The sequence below is a fragment of the Anopheles cruzii genome, chromosome 3 (genome assembly GCF_943734635.1).
Source record: "Anopheles cruzii chromosome 3, idAnoCruzAS_RS32_06, whole genome shotgun sequence".
NCBI classification, from domain to species: Eukaryota; Metazoa; Arthropoda; class Insecta; order Diptera; family Culicidae; genus Anopheles; species Anopheles cruzii.
Window position 1 is genome coordinate 20355882 of NC_069145.1, and position 12872 is coordinate 20368753.

Consider the following 12872-nt stretch of genomic DNA (forward strand, 5'->3'; position numbering starts at 1 on the left):
CGTCTATCGGCCGTGGCCTGTGCCACGCCGGGTCCCGGGTTCTCTCAGTGTCCGCCAGCGGCGCGTTTCCGTTTGCGCTCGTTCCAGGCTGACTTAAATATTCATGATCCCTTCCCCATCCGCGTCGTTAGGGTGTTGATGTGTTTTTGTTGGCATCGGCATTCGGCAGGAATCCTTCGGGTTCGGGTGGCCAGACGGCCGGCTCCAGTACAAGTCCGAGGCAACGGTGAACAGCGGTGGGTGGCAGTTCCATGCATAAAGATGAGCAAAATAAGGGCTGGGTCCACCACTACACTAGCATCGCCCACCGCCTCCCGGGCTAGAACAAGACACCGCCAGGTTCTATTCGGTGTGGGTGTGTGCTTTTTTTAACTCTTTCTGTGTGCACTTTCGTGTCTCGTAATACGATTTACGAGGTCCCTTCCCATACCCGGCAAGCAGCGACAAGCAGGTGATCAATATTCATCTCATGATTGGGGCAAGCCATAAAAAATAAAAACCGATCCCGACGAGTCTCGGGCCATTCGATTTTACGTTCCCGGGCGTGCAATCCATCCACCGGACGACCATCATCAGCGCAGAGCGTCAGCATGCGATGACCGCGGCCGTCTCTCCCTCTATGCTGCTTCCCCGGCATCACAGGAACTCGCCCACCCTCGGTTGCCGCTGCACATGCTTTGCATTACCACCGGGAAGACCGGGCGCGGGCTGTCTCGGTTTTGTTTCTTCACTTTGATTTGATGGGTTTCTTCGTCCTTTTTCTTTTTGTTGAACAACCAATCCGCGAACCAAGACTGACGGTGCGGTGCATACATATCGCCGTGACCAGCCGAGGTTATAAAAATCGAGGTTTCGCTGACGATCGGTGGGCTAACTTTGGCGTTCGATTATCCTATGCAAAGTCACTGATCCTCCCGGCCAAGTGGGATGCTAAGCTTGGCCACCGGACCGGTCGGACGTGCTTCGGTCGTGAACGTGCGAGATCGGTCGGCAGCGCTATAGGGGGCTTAGTTCCCGAAAGCGGCAGAATGATTTCCACCGAAGCGAAACAGAGTTCTGCTCCGTTTTGTGAAAAGTCACGCTTTTTGGAAGCCCCAAGTTGATCTGCAGCTAATGGTTTCAAACCCGTTTCAATGTTGTCACTATTTCGCACGTTCAATAAACTCATGTCCGCCTGCAAGAAAAAGTAACCAATTTAGTGAACTTTTTCTCAGTTCATCATAAGCGACTTTACCATAAGTCGATGAAACACCACACGTCGACTACGATCGGCAAAGCGACATTCCCCTATGTCGCCAACAGTAAGCGTAGTCGACATTCACTTCAAATGTCACTAAAAAGCCTTTCTTTGCTATACTTTTTTCGTTGTTGATTAGCCATTTTTCTGAAGGTGTTAAACCGTTTCATAAACACACTTTCGTGGTTAAATTTATTTACTTCGCACTTTACCAACCCCCTTTACAGTGGTCCTTTTCGCGTTTCGCGTCCAAAAGACCAAAACACACACGTCTAATTTCTTGTAAGCCCCGTAGAACCATATTTTCATGTATCCGACCGTACTGTGGCGGAAAAGAACCCTCTGGAGCTGGTCCGGGAGTGTGCTACCATAAAAAGGATTCCACTGCTGACAGCTAGGCGCCCGATGATGATGATTTAGATTTAAGATGATTTCTCTTTAAGCAATACCAACCGAACCGGGCCTTCCACGGCCCCACATCCGGCCAGGGAATGCATGCGAGCCAGTCACCCTAAATAAACGTTGGACCAAGGAAAGGTACGCACACACACAGAGGGTACACGCTCCCCAAAAGGAACACGTCCGATATGTGGAGCATGCCTTTGACTATTTCGCTTTGTGTTCGGTCCATCTGCCCGACAGGCGAACGGGTAGATTCTGCCGTTCGCCAGCCAAAGCCAAAATGTCCTTCGCCCTTAAAGTGTGCTGTAAGGAACGAAACCATTTAGCACCTTTCATCGCCTTACTTTCATTCGGATTAACAGCTCCGCAGCTCTGGTGGCAGGTCCTCTGTGAGGCCCGGGTGAAGATGAAGCGCAGTACCCGAGTCTCGAACTCGTTCTTTGATGTTACGTCCCTACACACAGCTCACAGTAAGTCAGGAGCCAACCGGTAGGGAACCGAGCTTGAGCTGCTTGCCGTCGGCCTTAGAAGCTTGCTTTTTTTGGTGCGAGGTGAGCTTGACCGTCTTCTAAGCTTTCCCGTTTATCATCCGGCTTATTAGGGACAGCTGGCATTAAAGTTACAGCGTACCCGTAATGGGAGCTTCTGCTTGCTGCAAAGCTGGCCCCAGCAAATGGTCATCACTAATTAATCCCCCCTCCCCCCGACAGCAATGTGGGTCACGGCCACGACGGTGGCCACAAACAGACGAAAAATGTTCAGCTTGGTGAATGAGTATTTTAATTAATTCAATTTGCGCATTTTTTTAATTCGGAAGAGTTTTTGACGTCTTTTCGGGCTTGTAACAATCACGCACACGTGTTGGAAACACAAATGTGAAAATCTGTGTCAAAATTACTGCGAGTCGCACGAGTCGGTTGCGGTCCCTAGATCAGTTAAGCCGATTAAACGAAATTCGGTTAAAAGTTCAGTTGTAGGGAACTAATAAATCGTTACTATTTACTACAATTTCATGAAAGCTCCTCGCTTTTCGATTTTCGTGCGACAAACGGCGCCTTGACGGTCATTTAGGCGTATACAAATCAAATCTCACACGAGGTACCTTATTCAAAGTTAATCTAATAATTCCAAAATAATGGCAGCGCACATCGCGGTCTATGAAGGCCACCCTTAAGCACCACCAGCACCACCACGATGAAACACATTACCGAGCCCACGGACGGTCGTTGGAGCATTATTTCTGCGGCGCGGTGATTAATAGTTTAGTGAGCAACTATAAGTCACGGCTCCTCTGCACCGGAACCGTGCACTATCGGAACGTGCACCTTTTCGCGCAAAGGTGTGTCGCAAATTGAATAACAATCGACCCCAGCATTTGCGTGTGTGTGTGTGTGGTTCCTTTGATGCGCCCCGTCGGGGCCCGGAACATAAACATTAATCGAATTCCGAAAGGGCATCGAATCACCGGTCGGCATTGGTGGCATTGGGACGACACTGTTTTTCTTCCGGTTGCTCCCAGCTTAATGGCCTTTTGACTAAATACGAAAATAGCCGATTGATCCGGCGGGCGCGTGGGATCCATCACCTCGGTTACGGTACAGTGCCGGGCATGAATAATAGAGCGAACGGACGGACGCAAAGGTTTCCTCCTCGACCCCTTACATTAATGAAGATTACAGTGGCACCGCACAATGGCAATTTAAATAAAAAAACATTTGAATCTCTCTTGTATTATTAAATGGTGGTGGGCATCGCATTAAAATGCAGCGACCATTCCGCCATTTCACGTTTTTACACCACTCGATACTGTGTGTTACCGCGCCGTCGTCACTCACCTTCCGAGAACTAATTGGCGTTTGGGGCAATAAATGCAAAGCGTACAAACATATACACCGATGATATCGCGTGTATCGTATACAACCCAATCAGAACCAATATCGGATTACCCGGTTATTGGCGGGGCCACACAACACACCCGCCCCGTATATGGCGCTGGCGAAGCACCGGTGGCGAAAGACGTGAGGCTCGTAACCGTTAACGGAATCGATTTCGGTCGGGTTCGGTTTGTTGGTTCGATCATAACCGCCGCCGTGATTGTTATTGTTATTGAGATTATTTGCTCTATCCAATTAACTACCTCTCCGTGGGGCCACCGAAAAATGCGGATTCGATGGATCGATTTTTGGGCGAGCGCTAAATTGCGCGCCCCGACCAATCGTATTCATAATTCGGCGATGGCCGACTGGACCGCCATCGCGACTGGAGCGCGCGCTCTAAATGATGATGAGCTTTCGGACGCTTTTGGACGCGGACGCGCTATTTATTAGATAAGCCGGACAGGATTTTGGCTGTCCGCACTAGACCTGGGCCCGATGGCCAGCGATTAGTGTGCCGTCCCACACTCGAATGCTGTCTGGCTGACGTTTTGGAGAGCGCCAGTTTGGAAGCGAGAGCTGCTGATGGCCTGACAGCCGCCACTGCCGCCGCCGCCGGGTGAGGGTTTTATGGTCGCAATTAGACGCTCGACCACCGGAGGTGTCGGATTTTTGCACGTACATATTACGCTCATTACGACGCTGACGTTGCAACCGAATGATCCCTGGGGTTACTGCGGACACGGTCGGTTACTACGCCGGACACTGTTCACAGCCATTCCGCGCGTGTGACCGTTTTTTTTCACTCAAATGCTGCCAGCGGCTAGCGGCACATGTGTACAGTGTGTTCCGGGAAATGTGCGTTTTGCTGTCCACGTTCTTTTCTTTGTTACAAGTTTTTATTGTTTCCGCCGTTTTCTGTATTTTCTTTCATTTTACTTGATACATCATTTTATTTTATCTGTTTCATTTTGTTCACCATAATGTTATAATTTTGTTTTCTCTTTTTTGTTATTTTGTCTTTTTTGCATTTCATTTGCGTGAGTTTGTCTCTTGTCTTTTTATTTCTCGTTGGTAGCTTTAATTTTTCGTTCATCTTCACAATTTTCATTAATGATCATATCATATCACATATTTTGATTTAGTTTTCTAATCATTTTCTTTTTCGCTATACTTATTTTTCTTTGTTTATTTATTAACTATTAGATTGCTGGACTTTTTTTATAAAACTAAGGTACAAGCTCGAAAGATCTAGGCCAAATCATACGAAGCCGCGTACTCTTTGGCTGAAACTTCTTTATTCAAGTTTCGTAAGTCCCGGGGATTCAGTTTCACGACTCACAGTATGAGGACACCTTGCGGGTACCATTTTTTCGCACCCACTGTTCCTACAACGCAGTACTTACACCACCAGGTCCTGCACGCCAGGCATAAGAACCGCAAAAGTTGAGTTCCATTTGTAGTGCTCGTGGGGTGGAAATGGTTTGTTTGGGACCGCGGACCGCACACACGGAGCGGCGAAAGAGCTCCTTTACAGTCGGGATTTGGCCTCGGAGCTCGTAAGAGTGCTTTCGGCGGCGACGACGACGACGATGACAAAACCCGGCCAGTCGTCACTATTTAGTTCCTTCTAGTCATCGGACGCCGCGCGTTCAGCTCCAGTTCACTGTCAGCTGGCTGATTGGTGTTCGGTGGCCCCATGTTGCTGTGCGCTGAAGTAACACGCCACTGCCGCTGCTACACTACCGAGGCGCCGTTGGGTTGAGGATTTCGTGGCCGTGCCCTGGTACCTGTTCAATAATTTAGCGTCCCGGTTCCGTGCAACGGCGGGGCGTGCTGTGTGTGCGCGATTGGCGGTACGGTGATAAGCGTGCAATATGTTCACCGAAACGCTCCGGGCAACAACCGAGTGAATTAGTGCTCAGAATGGCAGACCGGAGATATTGCTAAAGATGAATAATGGTGTTCCGAACGTGTGCACCGTCGCTGTGTTGTACGTGAAGTTGTTGCAAACCGAGCGGACCCGCGAAAGGATGAACCAAACAGTGGTGCTGTGCGCGTGCTGTGCTGGACGGAGGGTGCATATTTAACAGCATAATGGTAGTTGCAAAAGTTGGCCAACCGATGGTACGATTTTCGTTCGCTCGCCCCTTCCCCGAAAAGGCTTAAACCATTCTTTATTACACACCGGCCACTGGGAACGCCCTTCGGAAAATGGGAAGTGTTTTCTTACCCTCTTTCAAAATGAAACAAAACGGGACTCGATTGTTCCCAATTCGATTGACGTTTTTTGGTTATTGAATCCAACATTGAAAAATAATGCTTTTTGCAGATAAAATTAACAAAAACAATTGACCATAGAATATTGAGTTGCAGCGCAGCAGCATGAAGCAATTGTGTTTACGGAACGAAGAGCAATATGAAACATAGGGTTACATGGATAAAAGACGGGTAACGTTGGCAACAGAATTGAATTTATCGAACGAAACAGGAAAACATTATTGGCACTAATTGGCTTTTAGGTGGCGCCAGGACACGGTTGGTTGCCAGATTCTGCCAGACCATGAATGCGCGTGCCTGCTTTCGTGACGGTTCTTTTTATAGTCACTTGATGTAGGCTGTCAAAATATAGCTTGTTGTTGAAAGAATCAAAAAATGTGCCTTGACAAATATGATATCCCTAAAAGCTTGCTAGAGAACCAAGGACCGGGGGACTAACGGGGTGCATCAATTGTGTTTACCCAGGCATTGCACCAAACCATCGGTAATGCAAATAACGTTTGCCAGGGTTGACCCGTCCCGCGGTTCGGTGTCTTGTGTCGTAAAATGGAAAATTATGGAACGTGTTGTCCTTCGGTCGGTGTCGGTTCGTTGCTAATGCATGAACCGAACACACCGCATAAATTACATCACCATGACCTCATTGCGCTCCGGACAAAAAGCATCCGAAAAGCTCCCGAAACAGCATCCTTTGGTGACGATGTTTGGTTAAAACCTATTTTGCTATACTACGACGCATCGCAGTGAGCTTCGCAGAACGTACGACCCGCGGAAGCTCGCGTTGCTACGCTACGTTGTGACGAAGGATATGGGGCTGGGCTCGTTATGTGTGCTATGCTGTGCTGTGACTCCCAGTGAGACAAAAAGTCCTTTAATTATATTACGTTTACTCTGGTGGAATTTTTTCAATAATCTGCCAACAAACAAAAATGTTTTTTATTGTTTTTGGTAGCATAATATTGGAAAGCATTCTTGTGGTTGCAGGTTGTGTTGTGCGCCGCAGATAGAATTACCTTCCTTTCTGAGCCTTCTGGACTCAGGTTCGATTGTCGTTTTGTAGCGGATCCAATAAACAAACAAATAATCATATTCAAATAATATTATCAAGTCGCCGCTACGGGGCTCAATAATGCTGACCGTTTCGACCAAACTGATGGGGTTCACTGTAGGGGTTCGGAAAAAATCTTTCTTATTGCCTTATGCTCACATGGCTGCTTAACTCGTCGCCTCGCATGTTAGTGGCGTTGAAAAATCGTATTAAAATTTCATAATATCCAATTGCTAGATCAACACCGGTGTGGCGTACATTTTCCGTTTTCAGTCGTCAGGGCGAGTTTTTTTCTTCTTCTTTTTGACGTCGTTAATGGAAAGCATGTTTTAATAATGCGATGGCGCTCGGATACGCCCGTTCCGTTTTCCTTGCTGTCGCTGTCTGTGGTTCCGCGTTTTTGCACGACGATTCGGTGAATAATTTATGATTCCAACCAGTGCGCTGCCGTGCGGTGCAGTCGGTGTCACTCGAACCGCGCGGTGCACGCGTTTCTGTGGCTTGTGGTGGCGACGGCTATCCGCGGCCGCCCCAGCAAACTTATGTGGTTACTTCATATTTCATTTCTTCGCCATAGCCACGACTCTCGGGCGATGGACAGCGAGTGCTACGAAATTGTAGAACCACCCAGGATACTGTACCGCCAGAACCTGAGCCTGTAAATCCTTAGAATCTGAACCTCTAATCCTTTTTTTTCAAAAACAATTCATTTCATTCATTGTTAAATATTTTTGAATATTTTTTTTTTATGGTGAGTGAGTTTTGCAACAATTTATCAAAGGTATAAAGAGAGAAACAAGCCATCAACTGTGCACGGTGCCAATGGCAACGTGTGTCAGTTTTCACTTGCTTACCATCCGAAGGTTATTATGCAACCCGAATGGCGAGATTTACATCCAGAAAATGGCCAGAGCAAAAAACCTCGCAACATTTTATTTCAAATAGACATCATTAATGGTGGTGAACGAGAGTTACGATCCAAACGGGAGGCGGACATAATACTTCACCGCCATTTTGCATATGAATTTCACGAAAAACGCCAGTGGCAAAGGCGGAGCACATTCATTAATTATAATCACCTCAAACGGGGCAAATAGAGCGGCATGTGCACGCCGTATGCGGATTCCTACGTGCAGCGCCCGTCTTTTGCACCGCTGCACCGAAATCCTGTCCATTTCCGATCGCCATGGGTTGGGTGGTCGGCGTGGGGCCTGTTGATTGAATTTGCTCCGTGTGCCGTGTGCGTGTGACCGTGGATGGAAAATGAATTTCGGCCCATTTTTCGTCACCTGCCACATTTGGTCGGTAGATTGACGTAACAAGGTTTTTTGCTGTGTCCTTTTTCAATCGGAAACAGAAGATTAAAGTGTACGCAAAATGCAATGAAAAACGTACGTCGGCAAGCTAAATACACATTAAACTCTGAGAGGGACACCTTTAAACAAAATCGAACGGCGAAAACAAAATATTTACGCCATTCAATGAATAATTCACCCGTGAACGCTTCCCTGCGCGTTAGCCATCGTGGTGGCCAGCAGATTGTTAGCTACGTTACGCAACGCTCGTGCTCATTAGTCGCGCTGCGCCCCATCGTGACAGTTTGACGTGCCAGGCGTCAAAAATCGATTAGCCCGCCACGTAACGGCAGCCGGCGTGTCAACGAACGATCTCTGCGTAACCCGGACCTGGCCCCGCTGAGGTTCGAGATGTCGAACGGGACCATCCATCAAAATCGATGCCGCAAATCACTGCCGACCGTAGGCAACAGCAGTGCAACAAAGTTAATACTCCGCACTCCAATCCACGGACGGATACGTTAATTAGCGTTAATGCTTACCCAACCCAGGGGACGGTTTTGGTGCCACCAGGAACCAGCGCACCTAGACTGCGACGTGCCAAGTTTCTGGGACGACCTTGTGTGTGTCATTTTTTGTGTCTCTTCGCCGTCAACGAAAGCCAGGACGCAGCCAAAACACTTCGGTGGCTTACCAGGCGTCTCCATTTGGCGCACATCGCACAACCGGCCACGGGGTGTCCTGTCAATGTTCCGAACCCGGTTTTTGGCATATCTAATTTCATGTTGCTTTCCAGTCAGGTGAGTGGTGGGTTGGTTACGTGTCCCGAAAAGGTGACCGTGCGTGGTGAGATCAAAAATTGAACCGCTTCGTATTTCGGATATCGCATTCGGAACCTTTAAACCGGATTCACCTTTTGCCGACCCAAGTGTGGGGGACGGTTAGCATTTACGTGCCCCGTACTCCCTTCTCATCGCGCGGTCAGGACCGGTCCGGTTCATACGGTTCACCTCATCGCAATCCAATTAAACTACCGCACAATCAAATTGAGGCCTCCGGTTACAGGAGCGCCAGCCCGGGGCCGTGAGTGACCCTTTCGATCACCGGCCTGTTGTCGTGCGCGCTCTCTCTCTCTCTCTGCGGGGTGGATCTGCGGATCCTCCCTTTTTTATAAAAGCATCAAAAAGCTTTCGGCAGCTTTCGGTGTCCCCTTTCATCCCGATGAAGCCTGATTCTGGCCGCTGTCCCGGGTAAATGAAGAGTAGAAAAAATCAATAAATAAATAAACCGATCAACCAGCATTAACCACCCGTCGCCCACCGCTTGGGCGGCTAGAAGTTTTAATGTGATTTTTCTCATATTTCCCGCGCACGGCCTTCGCATTCACCGGGTGGAGTCACCGCACGAATCGCCACTAAATTGCCGCTCTAATGTGGGGCGACCAGCACCGGTGCTAAAGCTAAATGAGGTTGTTTGGGAACGCATAAATGGAAAGTAGAATAAAAAAAGCTGGCCGAAAAGTAGCACTTCCTTGCTTCGGATGATGGGTGCGGTGATGATGACGATGGCGCGGTGCTGATGGCGGTATAATATTACTCGATTATTTATGCCGAACTTGACCTAGCCTCTTGACCCGCGGTCCACCACCCTCCCGGAAGGCGCATTGTCGAAACTCGAGTAAGGATAAAGGTAACCATGGAACCTACGAAGGGATCTGTCCGGGGGCCCGAATGGTAAATGGGAACGGAAAACCGACCCACCACAAAGCCCTCGAAACCTTCTTGAACCGTGCGGCCCCCTCTCTGCGAGACCACCCCTCTGTATTCCGCCTTTTCCGTGGGATGAAGCGAGCCAATCGACAATTTTAACGCAAGGACGGTGCATTTCAAATAGAGTTGACAAAGCGGGCCCGCAATATGCTTCACGTTCGCGCCCCCCGCTCCGAGACTCCGAGGCGAGAGAAGACGAAGGATGACCTTCTTTTGATGTCATCCATCCATGGTATTGGTTTCGGGCCTGTGGAATGTCTGAAAGGCGGCGGCTGCGAGCGGCTGTGTACTATCACTGTACTATCCTGATTTGTAGCGAGTGGCCCTTGACACAGCCGTGTGGTTTGACCCTTTTTTTCCGGCCCAGCCCCATGTCTCGGGAACGGGTCTGACACGTTTAACTGTCAACGATCCCAACCTCAAAAGTCGCCCGTCAAGAGTGGGCGACAAGTGTTTGGCTTGTGCATTCAACCGATCCACCGACGGTTGGCCTGGCCGGTCGGTCGGGGAGGGGCAAGAGAATTGGGTAAAAAGTGACCTTTTGAGAACTCGCAGTCGCACGCACGCCACGCCGTCAGGAAGCTCCACACTTTCGCTCGTATCTGTCAACTGTCAGGAGCAAAGATCAACATTTCAATAATTTCGAACGATTTTTTTCGGCAAGCATTTCGATATGAGAGAATGTAACATGGAGTTCCATTTTGTACTTCATATTTGATGGACACAAAAAATATAATTTAAGGTGAGTATGAGCAAGTATGAGTAGAGCAAGACTTTTTGTGTGGTATAAACGATTTCAAGAGAATTGTGAAGACTTGGAAGCCGATGAAAAGCTTGGGCGTCCGCAAGATCGAAAACATTCAGAATTGCTGGAAACAGTTAACGAAATCATTGCTGTGAATGGAAATTTTATTGTAAGGATGTTGGCTTAAGAGTGTAATATAAGGTTGGGGAAAAAGTAATCCATTATTTTTGGGTGAAATTCAAAACATTATTTAAGATACTTCCGATGGTCCGATTTACGTCAAATATGTACCGTTTTGTTGGAAAATTTGTTGTCTTTTCAAAGGTAGGCTGGTATTGTCTCTTTTGTAAAAGGCTTTTTGTTAAAAACGTTTAAAAACGTAAAGTCGTTTTTGATAAAAAACTGGAGCAATCCATTTTCACAACCCTTTTTTGATCTCAGTTTTTCATCACTCAGGAAATTTTGTAATGCGGGAAAAATGTGTCATTCGCTTAGTGCAAGGTCCGGACTATACGGTGGATGCATTAAAACATCCCAAACAAAATCTCGGACTTTCTGGTGAGTCACTAAAGACGTGCGTGACATTTCGTTTTCCTAATGGAACACAAAACCTCTTCCGTTGGCCGATTCTGGTCGTTTCTGGTCAATTGCTAGCTTTGAACGGTGCGATTATTGACAGTAGAGATCTGAATTTTGTGTTTGGCCACAAGAAAGCAACTCATAATAAAGGATTCCTTTCAAGTCTCACCATATAGCCAGTCGAACCTAACTAGCCGTAAGTCCTGGTTTGACCACCGGTTAAGATGCTTCACCACGCTTAGACCATGATTATTTTCACACAGTATTGTCGTATGTATCCCATTTCTCATCCCCAGTACCTATCCGTTTAAAAAATGGTTCGTTTTCATTCCGTTTAGCAAAAACTTCGCCGATGGCCATTCGATCCATCATGCTTTTCGGTGTCAATTGATGTGACACCCAAACATCGAGCTTCTTCTAAATCCAGCTTTGCGCAAATGGCTTAAAACTGTTTGATGGTTAATCTTTAGCTCTTGGCCGATGCTGTGGTTACTAATATGCCGATCAACTTTGATTATTTTTGTGATTTTATCGACATTTTCGATGACGTATGTGCCTAGGCTTTAACATAAAAAATAACTGAATAGGGTCAACGAAGCCAAAATTTAACGTAGCTAGCTGTTCGAGCATCGGCACCATGAACACCATGCAAAATTTCAGCGGCCTAGCTTGAATTTTTGCCTTTATCGGACAAAAATTGTAAAATATACCGAATTTTCTCTATGGTGACTTCCATTGTTAACACCCTCTCACTCACCAACGAATGGAACAAACAATAAACAGTAAAGAGTTTTTTAAAGTGTGAAGTATCAGCTTTAAAACAAGCCTAAATTTAAAACTGTACGATCGATACTTCACGAGATATCGATCACTAAAGTCATCTACCTAGAAAATAATGGATTACTTTTTCCCCAGCCTGATATAAGTAAAGACTCGGAAAATTTGGAAAATTTTACGTAATGATTTAATCTGTCATCCGATTTGCATGAAATTGAATGCGTTTGAAAGCGGAGGAACGTACCTTTCAAACTTTGTTACTAACTGATAATGCTCCATTTTATATTGAAAGTATAAACTACGTACTTGTACCATGTTTGGCATTGTATTTAGGTGTTGTGTGTGTAGTATGGGCAGACACATGTTCGTTATCGATCATCCTGATGGGACATCCTCATCTATGTTTGCCTGAACGAAATGCAGCATTGCTTTAAGTAGTGCACTTTCTCGTGCCCTCGCGTCAACGTCAAGAACATCCTAAACGGCTAATGAATATCGGACAGCTCCGGCTTGACGTGACACACCGAGCAGGCATAAAATGAAACACATTTCAGAGTGGAGTGCCAAAAATGTGTACATTGCAGTTGTTGGTTAGTTGTCAGTTGGTTAAAAAGTGTTGACATGGCCGGCGGGCTGGAAAACGGTCGCCACACACCGAGAGTTACCATCGCAGCAACCCGAGAATGTCCTTAGTTCGCGCGGAACGGCGAAGATGGTGGCGATGGGTTCGCTTTATTTTATTTACCGTCCACACTGTTTCGAGACTTTATTTGGCTCTGTTTTCCCCGGTCCTACTCGGCACACCTGGCCAACCGGACTGGAGGTTGACTAGCAGAGCAGTGGGAGCAATTCGAAAGCACTCTAGC